This window comes from Lissotriton helveticus, chromosome 5_1 (genome assembly GCF_964261635.1).
Source record: "Lissotriton helveticus chromosome 5_1, aLisHel1.1, whole genome shotgun sequence".
Lineage (NCBI taxonomy): Eukaryota > Metazoa > Chordata > Amphibia > Caudata > Salamandridae > Lissotriton > Lissotriton helveticus.
The window spans coordinates 407,301,588-407,323,271 of NC_136065.1; the positions used below are offsets into that span (position 1 = coordinate 407,301,588).

A 21,684-nucleotide genomic window follows, 5' to 3' on the forward strand; every position below is an offset into this window, starting at 1 on the left:
CCACCTTTGTCGTGGGCCTTATTGGGGCGAGTAGTGTGGGCCTTGCCTTGCATTTATCTGCAAGGATGCGGGAGAGGCTTGCTTGTTCGCTACTCTTATGGCGTGGATGTTCGCGGGGGGCTTTCAGGTATCTGAGTTGCTGGGGTCCAGAGGGGGTGCTGGGATTTTGTGGCCAGAGGTTGCTTTTGGGGGCGATGAGGTACGCCTTTGGTTGCGTAAGTCTAAAATAGACCTGAGGAGTGTCGGTAGGTGGGTATCGTTGGGGAAGGTGGAGTTGGGGGAGGTATGCCCGGTGCGTTGGGGATTGCGGGGAGCCGGCGGAAGGGTTGGTATTCCGGCACGCGGATGGGCGGGAGGTTACAGACGTGCAGCTGTTGGCAATATTGCGGAAATCGTTAGCTCTGCTGGGTGTGGATGGGAGGAGCTAAGGCACGCATTCCTTTCGGATTGGCGCAGCGTCGGAGGTAGACAGACAGGGGTGGGGGCGAGGGGACATCATGCGCTTGGGCAGGTGGTCGTCCGATTGCTACAGGCGATACGTGCGCGGTGATGCTAGCCAATGATGGCGCCGGTTGGGTATGTGGTGTTTGTACTTACTTTTGTTTCTCAATTCAGGTTCTCTGGCATGTCCCCTCGCCCGTGATATGGCAGCGTGGATAGTGGGCCACTCATTTGTAAGCCCGAGACAGTTATTTTGGTGAGAATTTGGGGTTTAATCCTGATGTTTTTAAAGTTTGTTGGTCGGGGAGAGAGGGTATGAGCTGGAAGGAGTTGCTGGCGACACTTAACGTACTGTTGGTGGCGGGTAGGTGTCCGGATGTTTTGGTTCTCCATTTGGGAGAGAACGACATGGTCAGGGAGACGGGATTAATTTTGATGAGGGCCATGAAAAAGGACCTGGAGGAAATTAAAAGGCAGTGGTCGGGGTGTACGGTGGTTTGGACAGAGTTTGTTCCGAGTAGGGTCTGGAGAGGGGCGGCGAAACCTCAGGCGGTGGATAAGGCCAGTAGGAAGGTCAATGTTGAAATGGTTTGTTTGTAGGCACTTGAGATTTTCACGGATATGGCATCGGGACATTTGATACGATGCGCCACAGCTGTTTCGGGGTGACGGGTTCACCTTTCCCGCATTGGCATGGACCTTTATCTGCTAGAGTTACGAGAGGTTTTGTCTAGGTTGTTGGGAGTGCGTTGGGAGTGAGGAAGTAGGGGTGAGTTTCATCAGGACGACGGTTACAGGGGGCGGGGGGCAGGAAAAGGAGGAAGCGGTGTAATCACCTACCCTTCCGCCTTTTACTGGGTGGCGGAGTGGTTTTTGAAGTTAGCCAAGTTTGGCTGGAGTTTGGTCGTTTATCGTTAAGTTTGAGGAGTTGGTGAACAGGAGCGGGGAAAGGTTAAGCAGGTTGGAAGTTTACATTAGGAGAAAGGGGGCAAGCCACACTGACAACCATTTGTGTGTGTAAACGGCCGCTTTATTGAAACAGGTGCACATCACACTTTATTAAAACTGGCACTTTGCCTTACAAAACTAAAACCTCTCTAAACATCGAATTACCTGACCCCTTGACATTTCCTCCCCCACCCCTACGATCCCCACATGATAAAAAAAAACACCCTGCAACATACAATACATAACTTCCAATACATTAAATAATACACAATCTTATCACCTAACATTATAACTCCTACCCTCCCAAGACCTACAATCCTATCTGCCTTCCTGCAACTGTAACTAACAAACCTCCCTCCCAAGCTCTCAGTTTTCATCGAAGTGTGATAGCGGTAAATGTGCAGCTGCATGTAATGGCATATGCAATCACCGCAGCATAGCACACAGCACCACTTATTTTACAGCTGGACTTGGCCGACGGCAGCACTAGCGAGGTAGTGCTCCCGTCGGGCAACGGCCGACGGCAGCACGCAAGGGGTTAAATGACCCAGTGGGACATGGCAGAGTGTACTGGGCCTCAGGTGAACATATAAAGATTATATGTTCCAGGAGTCAACAGAAAGCAGGGAATGTTGGACACAGAATCCTGCATGGTGGTGTAGGTAGGCATAAAGAGACACCCGGGAACAGCTGCAACTACAGAAGCTGGGGTCTGCCCAATATTTTGCACACCTAGAACCAAGAAAGAGTATGTCTGAAAATCCAGTCATGACGTTTATGTTACGGGGGTGGGGCAATAATTTCGATATGTGTCGTAACTGTAAGCACACAGAACAAAATTCCCAATTTTACAGTCAGCATCACACACCCCCACCATCAGTCCTTTCCTCCAGAAAATTCCAGAGGGCCAAACTGTGGATAACAGAATGCGGCATGATATTTACCAAGTGTCAACTCTGATTACAACTTAATTACCGCACCAGGTAAACAGGTCACCAGCAGTGTTGATCTTTTCCATGTCCAGTCAATTCTTTAACACTAAATGTCAATCATAATTAGGTGAAAGTGATCAAGACTACAGGAGCACTGCAAAACAAGGCTTCACCATCACATGCGAGTGTCAGGTGTGTATTTAAACGACGGATTCTTCACTGAGGATTGGACCTTTTTTATATTGGTTTTGGGAAGTCACGTTGGTCGGCTACTACAGCTTACGGTTAACTGTTCAGGGTGTCTTGTGGAATATCAGTAGCTTGTGCAGCTACAATAACGTCACAAAAAAAAATACAGTTATATTCAGATTAAAGACATTTATAAATAGAATTAATACTTTAAATAGCAGTTTTAAACATGTATGGTAACCTTTACCCAATGTGTATCGAGAAATGAAAAACCCATAATAAACTAGCTAACCAGCATATATACAATAAAGATCAAAATAACCCCTAGCCAAGAGGCTGTATAAATCACAAGTCTTATAATGTACAAATGTATAAATAAAAACAATGATTAGCTAAAAGGGTATTCTGACACGAACGTGGAAAGAGAATTCTCTACTCTGCTAATGTTGATGCATTTCTTTTAAGTAACATATGAACCGTTTTATCATCCAAAAACAGAACAGCCCTGGCAATCCAATCTATGAACTAATACGGATATAAAAAGTATCGATTGAAATGCAGGTTCTTCAGTGTTAATATATGGGACATATGATCTCTACGAATTAATTCACACTGTAGACTCATACAGCGAGCACTGAGCTGGCCACAGAAATAACTGCAGTAACCAAATGAGACCAATACAACCTAAAACGGAAATACCCCCAATAACTTTCTGCCCAATATCCATAAAACAGATATATTACGATTAGGTAAAACAGAGGCAGCCATGTTAAGTAAACCATGGCCTCAATTATTAGCCCCCACTCCCTTGAAGTAGGGAGTACCAAATGAGCTGTGAATCAGGAGTCCTCGACAAATGTGAGTCCATAGTAACAAAAGGACCAATGTGAACAAAGCAAAGAGGAGGGTGACACATTTAAGAAAGCCTTGCCCTGGTGAAACAGTGAAAACCCCTGGCACACAACAAGTAACAGAAGAAGACGCAGGTGGCTGGAAAAGCCTTCATGTTCACCAAGTCTACCGTTGAAGAGATTAAATAATGCAGACCTTGAACGTGTGTGGTTTTTTAAAGAGCTCCAGCGGCTGTGAATACCTCGCCAATCCCCGGCATCTCTGAATAGCTGCTGCTGGAGGCGGAGATGTGTGGTGCAAGTGTGCAGAAAACCTCAGGAGGGGGCGATGCCGAAGGGGAGGTGAAAAGGAGGTGGCAGCCCCTCTCCTCTCTGCTGCACCTGTCCGCAGCGCAGCCAGAGGATGTGGCGGGCTGAGTCAGCCGGCACAGATACGAGCTTTCCTCCTGCTGCAGTGGTACACCGCAATCATCGCAAATACGAACCATCTTCAAGAGACTGGCCCACAGGGAGAGATGCTGGTCAATCAAAGCTCGCACGCAGCACTTAACACGTCATTCCCGCATCGACAATCAGAGAAGACATCATTTAATTTATCAACTGTAATTGCATTATTCGTACGCAGTTCTGTTGCTCCACTGGTTCCGTTTCTATATGTCTGTCAGTAAATGTTTTCTGGATAGCACTTTAACACTTAAAGATGGTGCCAGCGCTTTGTGCAAATTTAAACGCTGGGTGAATACTGCAGAGCTACCGGCACGACCTGCTGCAGCCGCACATTTTGTAGACACTTCTGCTGACAAGAGGGACTGACATTTCGGAGTTAAACAGGCACAGTGAGTTATTTTCTTCACCAAAGAAACTCACCCTGATTCACAGAATATAAGGCAATCCCTGCACCCTGCCCCTCGGTGACCTACAAAGCTTTAAACAGAGCTTCAAACTTACTTAACGGGCATTGTGTTTCATTCACACGCGCACCACCTTGCTGAATTGACAGAATTCAGGAGATCAGACACTGCCACACACCAAGCAATACAATGCAAAGCTTCCTGGTTGAAGCCAACCCTCCACGGTCGCATCTAGCTTGGAAAAGAGTGGAGTCGCAACAGCAACAACAAGTTCTTTGGACAGTCACAGGAGCACACATGCAATATACAACTGGAATGGTAACAATATGATTCATTCAAGCAGAACCAACAAGGCGCTTATAAGAGGATGGAGTTGTGCAAAGGCCTTCTCTCTTGGGAGCCACGGTTAGAGCAGTTTGGAGAAACATGTATTCCACCCACACCATTGATGTACTCTAGGCACCCTGCACTGCTATGCATTCCTTTAAGGAGCAAACAGGATTTCTCTATTTTCGAGACAAATGACAATTATTAACTATTTTTGTGCCGGGTGCCCTTTGCTACAGACTTGTAGCTACATTGTGTTGTTAATATATTACTGAGTACAATGGTACTCTTTTTTTTGATAAACCAGATTTTTTTGATCTTTTAACCTAACAAAACAACATAGTATCCAATACATATAATTGTCTGCTAGGCGAGGGTTATTTCTCGTATGGCGTACAACCATTGCTCAGTCATTTGTAAGTTCATCGTAGTTCCACCAACGTCCCCAAATCTTAACATGTTTGCAAGGATTGAGATATATATATATATCCCCACTTTGACACACCAGCCGATGGTACTCTTTTTATCAACTTCATATAGATGAAAACCTCAATTGCCCTCACATGATTCGAATCTGTCACCTGTAATGACACTGATCAAATCAAACCATTACTGGAGGTATCCGCTTCCTCTATATGGCTGGAGAGATTCAGCAGGGCTTTTTTTTAAGGAGAAATTGTTCTGGATAATTCTGGTGAAAGCCTGGGTGGGTTATTTGGGTGTACTGCAGTATTTGTAATGAGAGACTTGGTCTACTGGGACGCGAAAGAAGACTTTGTAATGGTCAGTCCATTTTAACGAAAAATGGGTTTCGACCCCAATGTAATCAAGATTAGTAAAAAGAGTCAAGTGTATGGCCCGCTGAATATGTAGGAGAGGAGACTGTCTGTTGAAAACCCAGAATGTTCACCAAATCGAATTATTGTTCATTAACTCCATGCGTGCGGCTTATTTTCCCGCCGTACGCTTAAGTTTTAAAAAACCCGCGGTTCATGACGAGCTCAGCTCGTCATGAGTGTACGAGAGGTGTACCTCATGACGAGCTGAGCTCGTCATGAGCGTCGAAGGGGTTAAGCTTTTAAGCAAGCATGATAATCATAAAAATGTCTGCTTTCATTACAAAAGGGTCAGTAAAATCAGCAATAGCAGAGTTAAAGCCGGTTTAGAGGCCTTGCAACCAACATATAAGACTGCCAGCTAGTCTAAAGTGTAGTTAATTTAAGTGAAGGGCCAACATTACTGCTTAAGGGATAGGTGTAGTACAGTACTTAGCAGGAGACCTTAGAGGTAAAAAAACCAAAGACCGCAACTCTACCAATTTTGTAATGGTGGTTGGCGCAAGAAACTGAATAGCCCTGCGGAATTGAGGTAGCTATGTCTGGTGCAGTAGAATCACTCAGCCAGGTTTCCAAGAGAACCAAGACACATGAACAATGAGTGGAAATAAAGTCAAAGATGTTCGCTTAATGTGTTGTAATGTACTGGGCGGGTCCTTCCCGCATGAAATTAGTTACTAGACTATATACCACTATGCAGGTAAACACTGCGCCGACATACTGTAGGGCTAGGGAGAGATAGAATACGGTGCTAGACACAGCACTCATAGAGAAGGATTGGGATCACGGTTTCTCCCCCACGGGGTTTCTGACAGCGAATTGTAACCTGCGAATCATTCATTTTAAGTTCCTTCAGTAACTGTACTATACACCCAAACAATTAAAGAGGTATGGGTTGAGAGAATCCGACAATTGTACAAGATGTAAGATGTAGGAGGCGGATTTTATACATTTGGCTTGGCTCCGTGAGGGTGTGTAGTAAAGGAAGATGCACAGTCCAACTGTGTAAGTAGATAATCCTTTATTGTAGATTCCTTCTAGGATAGGTAAGTAGGAGAGGATAGGAAGTATAGATAAAAACCCCACCAGGAGCAAGCTCCAAGCAGCTCAGTCCGAGTTGACCAACCGACACTGTGAGCACAGAGACACCCAGGCATTCCATGATGTCATGGTACATTCTATACAGTGGAGAACAGTAGAGAAGTAATTTATTACACATCCTCCTTCCTTAGGGAATGACAGGAGAAACAGGGAGAAATATAATTAAGATACCTCAAATATAACATGCAAGTACAAAAATAAGATACACACATCTAATAATGTACTACATGAGGTATCAGAAATACCATTAGCATGAGCAGAAATAAAGTAAGATGCTAACATTACTACGCCCATCCCCCTTCCTTAGATTAATAAAAACCAATGCAACAAAGAAGGGGGGTCACCCACACAACCTCCCCATAAATCGGTACAAAACAGGGTAGGCACCATGGTAAACAAAGATGGGTGTAGACACAGACCCTTGGGAGAAATACAACACCCCCAATAAAAGGTACAACAGGGGTTAGATTGACTCTAGATAAACAGAAGAGTGCAACACCCACAACAGAAACCAAAAGTTCCCCTGATCAGGATAGAAGGCATGCTGACACTGAAAACTAGGATATGGCTTCTCACTCAAAGTCCTACCAACATGAAACCCTTGGCCACGAGTTCCAAGAAGGTAATTAGTTACTAGACTATATACCACTATGCAGGTAAACACTGCGCCGACATACTGTAGGGCTAGGGAGAGATAGAATACGGTGCTAGACACAGCACTCATAGAGAAGGATTGGGATCACGGTTTCTCCCCCACGGGGTTTCTGACAGCGAATTGTAACCCGCGAATCATTCATTTTAAGTTCCTTCAGTAACTGTACTATACACCCAAACAATTAAAGAGGTATGGGTTGAGAGAATCCGACAATTGTACAAGATGTAAGATGTAGGAGGCGGATTTTATACATTTGGCTTGGCTCTGTGGGAGGGTGTGTAGTAAAGGAAGATGCACAGTCCAACTGTGTAAGTAGATAATTCTTTATTGTAGATTCCTTCTAGGATAGGTAAGTAGGAGAGGATAGGAAGTATAGATAAAAACCCCACCAGGAGCAAGCTCCAAGCAGCTCAGTCCGAGTTGACCAACCGACACTGTGAGCACAGAGACACCCAGGCATTCCATGATGTCATGGTACATTCTATACAGTGGAGAACAGTAGAGAAGTAATTTATTACACATCCTCCTTCCTTAGGGAATGACAGGAGAAACAGGGAGAAATATAATTAAGATACCTCAAATATAACATGCAAGTACAAAAATAAGATACACACATCTAATAATGTACTACATGAGGTATCAGAAATACCATTAGCATGAGCAGAAATAAAGTAAGATGCTAACATTACTACGCCCATCCCCCTTCCTTAGATTAATAAAAACCAATGCAACAAAGAAGGGGGGTCACCCACACAACCTCCCCATAAATCGGTACAAAACAGGGTAGGCACCATGGTAAACAAAGATGGATGTAGACACAGACCCTTGGGAGAAATACAACACCCCCAATAAAAGGTACAACAGGGGTTAGATTGACTCTAGATAAACAGAAGAGTGCAACACCCACAACAGAAACCAAAAGTTCCCCTGATCAGGATAGAAGGCATGCTGACACTGAAAACTAGGATATGGCTTCTCACTCAAAGTCCTACCAACATGAAACCCTTGGCCACGAGTTCCAAGCAGGTAGACTTCGACCGGAGCAAAGTGTCAAAATGAAAAGGTACTCTATAGATGGTAACCCTTCGAACTGTCAAATCACCTTCCACCAAACAAGAGAACAGCACAGGGTATTCACCCTGAAAAATTACACCACCTCCCCTAAGTAGGTACACCACGGAAAACTCACCATGGAAAACTACTGAACCTCCCCTTAATAGGGTACACCACAGGGTACTAACCCTGGGAACAGGTATGGAGCATTGACTACCTACAAACACCACCACCTCCCCAAAGTAGGGTACATTACAGGATACTCACCCTGGGAACTGATATGGGGCATTGACTACCCACAAACACCACCACCTCCCCAAAGTAGGGTACAACACAGGATACTCACCCTGGGAACTGATATGGGGCATTGACTACCCACATACAACACAACCTCCGTAAAGTAAGGTACACCACAGGATATTACTCACCCTGGAAAACAAAAACCAAGACTACAACATCCCCTACATAGGGTACACCATAAGGTACATCACCCTAGAAAACAGAATTGGGCATTTACTGGCCCCACAACCTCCCCAAAGAAGGGTAAACCGTAGGGTTAAAAGATGTCGCCCTAGGAAACTACAGCCACAACAGCTCTCAATACACTTTCCATAAGGACACCAAATACACACAATAGGGCAACCACTTCAGAAACTTCCACAAAGATAATGCAACCAAAACAAAAGACTATGCTCAAACAAGCGTGCACTCAAAACATGCACTGAGAAGCTAAGCACTTCCAGAATAAATAAATAAAAGACTTGAGCTCCGGTGAGCGGTCTCTCACCCGGGGTCCCCGCACACAGCTCTCGAAGTGTCAGGCAGTCCATGGTCCTCTTCAGCCCGTTCTGCTGTCCACGCAGCTACAACAGTCCCAGGAACATTGTTCTTGCCCCTGCTGGGATCAGCAACTCCAGGGAACTCCTCGTGGACTAGGTCAGGAGTATAGTGAACAGCAACATGGAAGACCAGTAAGACTAATCCAAACGCTTCAGCGGACATGAAGTTATCAACAGGTGCATCAATTTCATCCTTATAGTCTTGGTGCTGATCAAGCAATGTTGTAGCCCGTACCACATTGTTGATCAGCTCGACGCTGCCACCAAGCGCGTGCATCTCCAGAACTCAGCAGGCGAAATCTCGAAACATTGCAGGGCGCGCGTCCACCACAGCAAAATTTGTTGTGAAAACAAGACAAAACGTGGCTGGCAGACAGCAACTGCAAGTAATCCTCCAAAATTATGTGCCGAAGCCAAGCACAAGATGGCGGCACGCCTCTCGATGCCGCGCCGGATGGCTAACGGAAAAGGCGTGCACCAAAGCGTATGCTACAGTAAGCAGCCCGATGAAGATTTGGACGTCATAGGAGGCAAGACACGAAGTGAGCAAAACAAAGTGTAACCACCACCGTACAAATTCACCACAAAAGATACGGCCTCTGCCTCCCACAAACTCGAGCACATGTCACGCCTCTCACCAGACAAGATGCCTTCCTCCAAGGTGCATGGGCAGTGCGCCGAGAGTCCACACAGGCAAAACTGACCCACACTTCCGGTTCCTCTCCAAGGCTCAAAGTCACTCTCGAGAAGGCTCCAATTCACACACACAGTGCGACAATGAGTAGGTTGAAACAACTCGTCTGGACACCGTTGAGTCCTCTCCAACACTGCCTGTTAGACTCAAACAGATGCAAAGCTGCACAGGCATTTACAATGCAGCATCTGTCTTGGCGAGTGTGCCAAAACCAAAAACACAGCAGCGCTTGTGAGAGGAGTGTTGCAGGAGAGACTTGATCAATGTTGCTGATGAAACTTGTTCACTGTAGTAGACTTGCAGACAGTGGCAGGATAACAACAGATTCACTAGTGACCAACACCCAGGCCGCAGGATGTCCAGATGGTATAGGACACTGGTGGGGCTGGCCAGGGAATTACCTTTAAGTTTCAACTGACGTTTTGAAAGTCCTTAATGTCTTTGGTTCTTTGTCTTTTGGTTCATTGGTTCCTTAGTTAGCCTTTCTCCTTACTCCACGCATAGGTTCCAGATCGTCGCCAAGTTGTAGTAAAGGAAGATGCACAGTCCAACTGTGTAAGTAGATAATCCTTTATTGTAGATTCCTTCTAGGATAGGTAAGTAGGAGAAGATAGGAAGTAAAGATAAACCCCCACCAGGAGCAAGCTCCAAGCAGCTCAGCCTGAGTTTACCAACTGATACTGTGAGCACAGAGACACCCAGGCTTTCCATGATGTCATAGTACATTCTATACAGTGGAGAACAGTAGAGAAGTAATTTACTACAGGGTGCATGATTTTTGGGAGCAGGTTAGCAAGACCCTGTCCATTATTGTAATGGAGCTGGTGGACTGCACACCACAGATGTGCTTATTGGGCCTAGGGAGGCATCTAAATCCGCAAAATAGAAGGTTGGTGCTGACTGGTCTGCTTCTGGCGAAGAGGAAAGAGGCACAATTTTGGGATGGTAGAAATGCACCACAACAGCAACAGTGGCTAGAAGAACATATATACTGTACAGATCAACTGTCGTAATATGCTGAAGAACTTCCTATGCCATGTAGGCCAAAGGACTTTTGGGCCCCAATCACGTCCTACCTACTGTCCACACATGAAAGGAACTCGCCTGCTACAGCCATTAATGATTGTATCCTGGACATAGCTGAGTATATGTGTGTGTATATAACTGTGTACACTGCGGAAGAACAAGGATGTGTAATGTAACTATTGTGTTGTTTGGCTATGGGATGTGCATGCCTGGTACTTATAGTTTATATGTGAACATGATGTTATCTATATATAAGATTAGAAACATTTTTTTTAATGTGTTGTAATGTACTGGACATGGAGCAGAAAGCAATGCACAACATGGGAAATAGGGATGATAAGTGTCCTGCAAGAAAGATGGCAATGTAGACCTCGTGACTGGATAAGTAGGTAGACAACCTACAGATGTAGCAGGATGTGGGCATGACACTAGGCTGTGAATGTGTAAATGGATGCACACAGTGTTTGCCTATTTTATTAAGTGTTATCAGCTGTATAGCAGTATCAGGTCAACGAAGTAGAAAAAAAACAGCGGTCATGACGATCGGCACACCTTCTTCTACCACCTATCCCATTATAAGTCTTGTGTCCTCTACAGATACTCATGCCACCATATCCAGATCTGCGACACCTCTCCTCAGACTTCCCCTCCGGATATCCAACCGTGTTTCACTCGTTTGTGGCACTATATCCTTCTGTCACCAAAAACTCACTGCTATTCATTTCAGTCAATAAGCTCTGCTTCCTCCCGTCAACCATAATTATTCTAGCTATTATGTTACCAGGTCTGTGCCGGCTACCTCTTCACTTATCCTCCTGTCACCTAACCTCAGCTGCATCTCAAGTCCTATCCTGTCACCTGTATTAGCAGAGGCGACCCCCAAAGGGGGCCTCACGGGCCGGTTCCATAACTACGCTGGGGACCTGAAAAATCTGGTCTGGGCCTCCACAGCACGCCCAATAACAAAAAGGGGAGACCCCTGCCCGACCCTGTTCAAGGTTGCGCGCTAAAGGTGGTGCTAAAATCCCTGCCCAATAGGTGGGGGTGACTGCCTCATACTGGAAGGGGGCGAGGGGGGTGGCTTTATAAGCACACCACTGTCCCAGCACAAGTTACTTCCAGCCTAACTTCTATAAGAGTCCCCACACAAAAACCAACAGGGAACTTTATGACCCCATAAAACGGCATGTATGATGGCTTCAACAAACTAAGCGGTATCATAAGTATGGCAAGCAGATAACAGAACGTGATTGTGATGCCTCAAGAATAATTTATGAGTTGTCAGCTGTCGTGAGTTATGACCGGTCACATGATTTGCGAGCCTGTCAAAATGATTTATGACCTGGTAAATGGAATGATTAATGACCCGTCACGTTGATGATTTATGAGCTTGTCAAAAAGTGACATGGCCCCTGTGTAGTGTATTGATGGCCTGTCATATTGATTTATGACTGGAGTACTGTAATGCACATAAAAGGATGATGCAAGTATTTCATACCTATTAATAGAATAAAATGCGTCCAACAACCACCACAAGAAACAAGACAAGTTTTTAGCAAACTTTATTGAGATGTATGTGAGGACTGTTATGCACGTACAGTTTGAGTGGGCCCAGTGCAGGGGTTAACGGCCTCTACAAATTTCCACCCGTATACAGCCACCACCTGTGTCAGCTTGCCTTCTACTGACACTCACCAACCCTTTGGTCAATAATCGCAGTGCCATTGGAATTATGTGAATCTGCGGCTGCTGCGTTTTCTGCTTAACTATGCATTTGACGCATCTGCCACTTAATCCATCACGAGCTGCATAATCTATAGATTTTAACAAAAAAATTGCTTCTAGCTCAATCGGGTCACAAGTTAATAAAATCGTGCCAACATGTTTTCCTGTACAGTGGACGGCACTTCATAAAAGTTGTCTGGTCATCTTTCAGCTTTTTATGACAGCATTTGGTTGTCAAACTGGTACTGAGACAAAACCTTTGCCCCGATAGTGCTAAAGTGTAAAAAAAAAAATATAATAATGAAGCAATACTATCAAATACGTGAGCAGTACGCCACATATTTTGCCTATTCTTGCCATATCCTGTAGACTTGCTGCATACATTTAATGTCCCAACATGTGCCCGAGTCACCTATCCCCTGCTGCTGCTGCCTCCCGTTAACCCATTCTCACCTGTTCTCAATCTCTCCACTGCACCTCATACTTATTTTACCAGTTCACCGCCCTTTCTTTTGTTGTGCACTTCTCTTCCCATCAATCCACTGGACATTCATTACTTGTGTAATGTCACAGTTCTGCTGTCCCCCACTCACCATCCAGCCACCCCCTGTTCCATCCCCTTCCGTGAACATCCTGCTCACAATATTCATAACTGGCCCCTGCTATTAGTCAGCCCCCGTTGACATCCGTCTTGACGCACAGCCAAACTCATTTCCCTGCTCTTGTAACATTCGATCCCCCATCTTTTTCATGTTGTCTCCAAGACGGCTCAGTAACTTGAACACTTGGAGCCAACATCTTAGCAATTTGCATGTCACAAGTCTGTATCCCTGTAAGGCCAACTCAATGTAGTACACTAACTACCATAAAAGAGAATAATACTGATGCCTGTCATTACAACACTTTCTAATGACCTACGTGTGGTTTTTAGGCACCTAATTTTAAATAAAAAAATTATCATTGAAGTTTTGTCAACTTTTCGGGTTAACTTTAATCACATATCCACCACTAACCCCAGTTATCCATCATTACCCAACCCGCCTGTCACTCATATGACATCGCCCGCCAACTATACACAGCCTACTCCTAGCCACCATTGTCTACTATACTCTGTACATTTTGGTTCTCTTACTTCAGTACACAGCCAGAAGATTAGTGCTGTATTCTGGGTGTCATGAGCAATCCAGTTCTATTCTAGAACTGGTATGTTCTAAAGTAGAGAGAATGTTCGTTGAGGCAGTTGCTTACGGGTTCTAGCCCTTGCTGGTCGCTGCTTTCCAACTTGCCAAATTAAGCAACTTCCTCTATCACTACAGGGTGCGGACCCTCACAATTAGCACACATTTCCCCACACTTTCTCTGAATCACCCTTACGTACAAAGTTTAGGGAGTAATAGATGCTGGCTGCAATTGTCCTGATATTATGCCCTCGATACGAAACGTTTGACAAATGTTCCTATGACCCTTATATTGATCGCATATTACACTCTGAAAAGCACAATGAACAATTTCTAATCTTGCAACCATTGATGGGGTTTTGAATAACTTGGATTGAAAAAGAAGCCGGAGATTCTGACATGCTCTTAAAATGGCGGGAACTATTGGTGGGCTGCATCATTCTCCTAAATGGGACATTGAGGGACATTATTCAATGCTACCTGACAAAAAGAACATAGTGTGCTACTGGTTTAGATAAAAGGTTAACGATGATGAAAAGCATGCACATAATAACGCTACCTAATGAAAAATAAGTTTGGCAGAAGATCAAATACATATCCGCTCTACAGGCAAAGTAAAAATCTGGAGGTACCAGCCAGGCTAAAGAGCATATAGCTTCACAGTTGTCAACCTCACCGATTATGAAGTTAGCTATTGCTTTTATAGGAAAGCAAAATCCTGCAGGTTTATGAGTGACTTCATACTGCTATTTCTGGACTTATTTGCACTGTGTTGATGAGGGTAAGGGTGGAAACAGTTTACAAATGTCACTCATATGTTTTCATATCAAACAGAAGCCACACCATGATTTCTTCTGATCTGAATACCATTTTATGTCATTTCTTGTGATATTGTTCTAATATCAGAATATGAATAGCAAAAAAAGTCTGACAGATACTGGGAAATAAAAATAATTTTCTCATTTAAAAAAAAGTGTCTATTAGATGTACCTTTTTCTATCATTAACTCCAAGACGGTGATATTTTTAACAATTACAGCATGAATGGCAGAGGCAAAAAATACACCAGTCAGCACCTCCGTACTGTTTACCAAAAGTGTAATGTAAGGATCAGTAGATGGGCGTGCTCAATGTATAACACTGTGCCACTCACTCAGTGTTGCTTTGAGTGGAGAAGACTTTACCCCATACCAACACTTTATTGATTACAGAGGACAACCGCTATTCAGTTTCACAACTGACCTGGTCTGTTATTTTAATAAACATGAACACCATTCTCCATTTGAAGTAAGACGCGTTTTTCAGATGCCCGGCTCTGTACAGCAAGAACCCTGATGCTGTACCACTATTCTTACTAATGAAGTTTGGGGCTCGTTCTACTACAACACGAGCGCTTCTGTCTTTTTGACTTTCTACGCACCACAAGAACACATACTTGAAAATTGGACAGACTGAACTTTATTTCAATTTTTTTAATGTGCCGACTACGTTTATAACTCTCAACTTTGGAAAGGGTTTCAAGTCTCAACTTGCAGCTAAAAAACCTTAAGTATCTGGCTCACCGCTACTGCCGTGGTATATCCCGTACTATTGAGGGATTACGAGGACTCATGCTCCGATTCGTTCAACTGCTATAGAAGCCTTGAAAAAGTTCTCTATACGACGAAATGTGTCGGCTGTCTGCATCAACAGTCACTTCGGGTCAACACAATCAAGAATATACAGGTTTTCTTGTTCTTTTGTACATGGATGATTATTGTATACACTGAATGAATGGTGTTTATGTTTATTAAAAAAAACTGACAACAAGGTGACTTGTGAAACTGAATAGCGGTTGTGCTCTGTAATCAATAAATTGTTATTACGGTGATATTTTTGTAGAAGAGGTTTAGGGCACAATATTTCTGTCAGACAATATTTATAACAATACTACTGGATCACTGTAAGGTACCTTAATGTCACTCATTTTTTTTGTCTTTTTAATTATTGCTCTTGACTTCAATGGCATGATACTGTCTCCTGGCAATGTAATGGCCCTCCTTTCAGATTAGTATAACAGTCAAAAGGAACAAAAATGCCATTACGAACAGCTGCGACGCTTAGCTTACAAACAAGCTCAGCATCTCTGTTGGGTCTCGGAACACCCACAGGCAGGAGGTCATTAGACTGCAGATTAGGAAGTGAAAAAAGAAAAACCAAAGCATCAGGCCTTTTCCATTTATGCACCCGGGATGTAAACCAACATGCCAATATCTATCAGGACCGTCAAAGTGCTGCTCCAATTTAGTTGAGTTGAAGACACATCTCTTGAAAGAACACTACACCACAATCCTGTAACAATTCACTAACCAGCTACCTCTTCTATCATTTGTTAACTGTGGCACCTCTTGCCCCTGGGCAGCTCACTGCTGCCTTTTTGACTAGGTCCAAATTACACAAAATACCAGGTAGAACCAAGTAAGCATCTAAATGTTATTCAAGCAGCAACGTTTTGCTGAATTCCTGAATGATAGATCGAACATAATTTATTTTTTGACTTAACAATATTGACTTTGCTATTGCCAACATCACAAAATAAGTTATTGACCAAGATTTTTGGTATTAACCGCATGCGCGCTGCGGCGATTTTCGCGCTACGCGGCTTTTTTCAAAAAGCCGCGTTAGATGACGAGCTCAGCTCGTCATCAGCGTGCGAGCGGCGCAACTGATGACGAGCTGAGCTCGTCATCAGCGCCGAAGGGGTTAAAAATAGGGTTTCTGTAATCACAAAAGGGTTTCCTAGTATTGCAAAATGGTTTTGTTTGTAATAATGAAATCAGATTCAGCACCCAAAGGGTCTTCCTGACATCACAATAAATCCTCCTGCTATCAAATGCAGCTCTCTGATATCACAACAGGTCTTTCTCATATAACAATAGTGTATAAAAGCACTAGGCAGCTTTATTCCATCAAAATAAGGCTTCTGCACTTACTAATAGAGCATCATGACATTACAAAACATAGTATGACATCACAAAAGTACTGACACAACAATATGGTTTGATGGCATAATATGAATTTGTACCTGCACAAAAAGCCTTAGTACAATAACAGTGGGACGTCTTGACATGCCAAAAGGAATGTCATGACAACAACATAACGATTTCTGACTTGACATGGGGATCGTGACACCAGAGAAGGACCGTCTGGAAACATACTCGGACTTTCTAGCAATAAAACAAAATTTGTTGGCATGACAATAGGACCTTCTACCATCACAATAACGCCTTCTAACAACACCGGTAAGGGGGCTCCCTGAATTCACATAATGCCTCCCAAACGTTAGAAGGGGGCTTGCTGACCTTGCATTGAGGTCCACGTTCTACGCCTCTCAAACCATACCAAAATGTTTTCTAGCATAGCAAAGGCTGCTGACATTCGCCTTCAGTCATTTGCAATCCAATGTTTATCGTCCCTCGTTTTAACTCCCTTTTTTTAGGTCTCGCCTGAGACAGCGCATGGGCTGTCTCTTCGAGACATTTAGTAAGTGGCTTTTAAAAGTGCCACCAGAGGCTTTTGCTGGCCTACAGCTTGCGTTCACGAGCTCGTGCACAGCTGCCATCTGTGCTTTTATTGCTGTAATCAGGCTCCTCTACTAGCACTACCCCCTCCCTTTTCCCCCACCCTCCTGGTCAGCTTCATTTGTGTCTTCTAGCTGTGAATCATGCTCCTCTGCTCGCACTCCCCCTCCCTTATGGTCAGTTTCATTTGTGTCTTCTATCACTGTGAATGCTCCTGCTTCCACCAGGCACACACACCATCAGCCGTCAGTGCACGCTTTCACCAGGCACACACACCACCGGGCCATCAGTGCACGCTTCCACCAGGCACACACACCACCAGCCGTCAGTGCACGCTTCCACTAGGCACACACACCACCAGCCATCAGTGCACGCTTCCACCAGGCACACACACCACCAGCCGGCAGTGCACGATTCCACCAGGCACACACACCACCAGCCGGCAGTGCACGATTCCACCAGGCACACACACCACCAGCCGGCAGTGCACACTTCCACCAGGCACACACACCACCAGCCATCAGTGCACGCTTCCACCATGCACACACACCACCAGCCGGCAGTGCACGATTCCACCAGGCACACACCACCAGCCGGCAGTGCACGATTCCACCAGGCACACACACCACCAGCCGTCAGTGCACGCTTCCACCAGGCACACACACCACCAGCTATCAGTGCACGCTTCCACCAGGCACACACACCACCAGCCGTCAGTGCACGCTTCCACCATGCACACACACCACCAGCCGTCAGTGCACGCTTCCACCAGGCACACACACCACCAGCCGTCAGTGCACACTTCCACCGGGAACACACACCACCAGCCGTCAGTGCACGCTTCCACCGGGAACACACACCACCAGCCGTCAGTGCACGCTTCCACCAGGCACACACACCACCAGCCGTCAGTGCACGCTTCCACCGGGAACACACACCACCAGCCGTTAGTGCACGCTTCCACCGGGCACACACACCACCAGCCGTCAGTGCACGCTTCCACCGGGCACACACACCACCAGCCGTCAGTGCACGCTTCCACCGGGCACACACACCACCAGCCGTCAGTGCACGCTTCCACCGGGCACACACACCACCAGCCGTCAGTGCACGCTTTCACTGGGCACACACACCACCAGCCGGCAGTGCACGCTTCCACCAGGCACACACACCACCAGCTGTCAGTGCACGCTTCCACCAGGCACACACAACACCAGCTGTCAGTGCACGCTTCCACCAGGCACACACACCACCAGCTGTCAGTGCACGCTTCCACCAGGCACACACTACCAGCTGTCCATGCAGCATTCCACCAGGCACACACACCACCAGCTATCAGTGCACGTTTTCCTCAGCCACACACACCACAAGCCGTCAGTGCACGCTTTCACCAGGCACACAAACCACCAGCCGTCAGTGCACACTTTCACCAGGCAACTCACACAACCAGCCGTCAGTGCAGCAGGCAGGCAGGCTCTTCTTAGAGTTTCTTGGTAAATACGTGTTCGATGCCTGGGAGGGAGTGGGTAGTTTCCCCAAACCATGCTGAGCATGCAGGTGCAGTGCATGAACTCCTGTGTCAGTGAGTCATGCTGCCTGGGGCTCACTCACTCCACACTTGTAAATTGACCCTGCACCAGGTTTTTTCTCATTTACAAAGTTCGGCCCATACGCACAGCTAGGCTGCCCCCACGCCCTCGGGAATGACTGCTTCCTACAACCAGAATGGAAACAACATTAAGAGCAATGAAAACAAGTTCATTTGATGGCAAGAACTTAACAAAAACCATGTCCAGCTATTGTAGATCTGGCAACTTAAACAAAACAGCAACAAAAAAAGAACAGGCATTGGCATAGCCAATAGGTCTCGCTTTTTGGACCCTATACGTATTTAGTTATGCAACAACACCAACTGTTGCATGGCTAAACACTTATAAGGTTCCAAATGCGAGACCTATTGGCTATGCCTATGCTTGTTTTTAAATCTAATTGGCATCGCACTCTGGAAGGATGAAAGGGTGAATGGGCGTGTCGGGATTCCAACTCCTTAACTACAGGTTACAAAAAAAGTCAGCATACGTGTTAACTCACATGACTGTAGCACTCCTAACTTTGCTCTCACTTTTAGGAGAACTGCACCTTTTGTACGCTAAATAAATCCAGTAACGTCATTGTTTCCGGAGGATGCTGCAGGGCGCTATCATTCAAAGTTGCTTTCGGTTTCCCTGCTCTGCAAGATCCTCACATTAATTGCTTGGTTTTGGATTGGCCCGGGAATGCTTGTAAAAACGAGAGAAAGATAATTAACGGACAAAAAATTGAAACCTGCTTACCACAATAAAGAAGCTGCGAAGCACTGCCTCTGTACATAGGTTCTGTTTTCAGACCAGATGTTAAATGCTGCGTTCCGCCTCTTGTGCGTGATGCTTTGGTAACCTGGCAGTATTGAATGCTCCAAATAATGGCAAAGCTTTGGTCCAAAAAGTCCAAGACGTTAATTGCATTGGTCCATTGCATCCACACTCCCGCCTATTCCATAAAGCCCCACATTCTGGGTCCACGGGCTTTTAGAGGCGCTCTCCTTCACCGGTGTATTCCAAATAAATCACACAGTGCAACCCGAAGGGGTCCTTCTTCTTAGTGATAGACTGACTTGCTGCAGCCGCCAAGGATGCGGGATAAGTTGGGCCGCCGCTTGGAAACACAATACAGCTGGAGGAAGTCTATCTCCCTTAACCGCTGCAGACCGCTGGCTGTGATAACCTTCTACCTCCCTCCGCAAGCTTGCGGCAAGCTGGCCAGGCCGAAGCAGGTACACAGGGAGAGCGCGCTGAAAGCAAAATAGGGAAATAGAAATAGGACTAGCACGAATGCTATTACAATGCGGTGCCATGGCGACCATCTTAGCCTAGTAGCCACCTAAGAGCTGTGATAAAGAACGACAGTACCGAAGTACTTTTCACAGTTCGCCAGCAATGCCGAACAATCCATTTTATGAGTACTTGATTTTACATCTTGCTTAAGCTACCGTTATACAAGTCGTGGAGGTTCTATACAATATGATCTACTGCTTGCATGGGACATATTAAAGTCTTTTTTGCATGTTAATTGTGTTAGTATTTCGCCTCATCAGTGCTTTATTCTGAAAGACACTTTAATAATTTCAATTTATAAAGCTTTATTCGGAGCATAGGGAACATGTCCATAAAAGCACACAAATTACAAATACAGAACATTTCATCATAGTTAAAAAAGAACACACATGATACATAATATAATTATCCAGAAGGGGATGGAATAAATAATTTAAAAATGATTAAAAACACATACTTTTCCTGGCACCGATTGCTTTAAGCAAGAAGGTAGCTGTAAAAAAGCAAATGTCCGGATGATGCAAATTAAAAAGCAGTTTCATAGAGTCGGTAATTGTTCTTACTCCAAATCTTCTCAACATTGGCTTTAAAAAGATTTTCCGCAACTCACTGTACAATTGGCATGACAAAAGAAAATGCGTAGTGCTCTGTTCTGTGTTATTATCACAGGCACAGGGTCCAGTAGGGCGCATTTTTATATTAGGACATGCGACCAGATGGTGTGCTGTTCCCATCCTCATCCTTGTCAGCACAAACTGGTGCGAAACTCTGGTCCCTGTGTTAGGTATGGGTGGAATCCAATAAAATCATTTAAGCTATTATACAGCACACAAGTAGAAAGTTTTGATTCCTCCAGAGCACGCCTCTCTGCACAATAGTTCAAAAAAGTAATTTTCATATTAGACTTGGAGATGTCAGAGGCACAATGTCGATCAATGGTCATATTAAACCCAAAAACCTTTTGAAAACAGTCAATAGTATATTTGATCCAAGGGATCTTTAAGTGCTGATCCAAAGTGAGGCAATCCTCGATAATGGCTCTATTCAGAGAGGTACCATCATTGAGCCATACCGAGCGCCACAGTAGTAAGGGTCTTAGCATAATCAAATCATTCAGGAATTGAATCCCTGTTTCCTTATGAACCAAGTTGTTGGAGGTAGTTTTGGGTAAGCACAGGAGCCTTTTCAGAAAGTTATTCTCCTCTACCTGTAGACTCCCGGCTGATGCCACACCCCAAACTCCAGCCCCATAAAGGGCCGCAGAGAGACATCTAGATTGAAAGATTTTTAACATGTCCTTAATTCTTCTCTTCCCCAACTTCTTGGCAAATACAAAAACCCCATTAGCACTCCTAATCATCTTTGTTTTAACAGCTTTATGTTCGGTATCCCAGCTGCCATTTTTTGAAAATGTGATCCCCAGATAACAAAAATTATCGACTTTTTGGACTGTTTCACCTTCTATGGAATAATGGGAATTAACTTTCGTTTTAGCTCGTCCAGGCCCGCACTCCATCACATAAGTTTTCGACCTGTTAATCACCAGTTTCCTACTCTTGATGAACTTTACAAATCTGTCCATCAAACGTTGGAGACCCAGAGGGGT

At 45.0% G+C, this 21,684-nt stretch overlaps 1 protein-coding gene across 2 annotated transcripts in view; it reads right to left on the reverse strand.

Moving 5' to 3' along the window:
- The window catches only part of KCNAB2 (potassium voltage-gated channel subfamily A regulatory beta subunit 2), a 1,353,173-nt gene extending 1,333,141 nt beyond the window's left edge, over positions 1–20,032 (reverse strand). Inside the window, exon 1 of one of the 2 annotated variants that reach the window (XR_013594749.1) lies at positions 19,539–20,032. The gene's annotated coding sequence lies outside the window, so the exon portion shown is untranslated. The remainder of the gene's footprint in view (positions 1–19,538) is intronic. The other variant, XM_078642625.1, reaches the window with a different exon arrangement.
- Between the last annotated feature and the right edge of the window lie 1,652 nt (positions 20,033–21,684).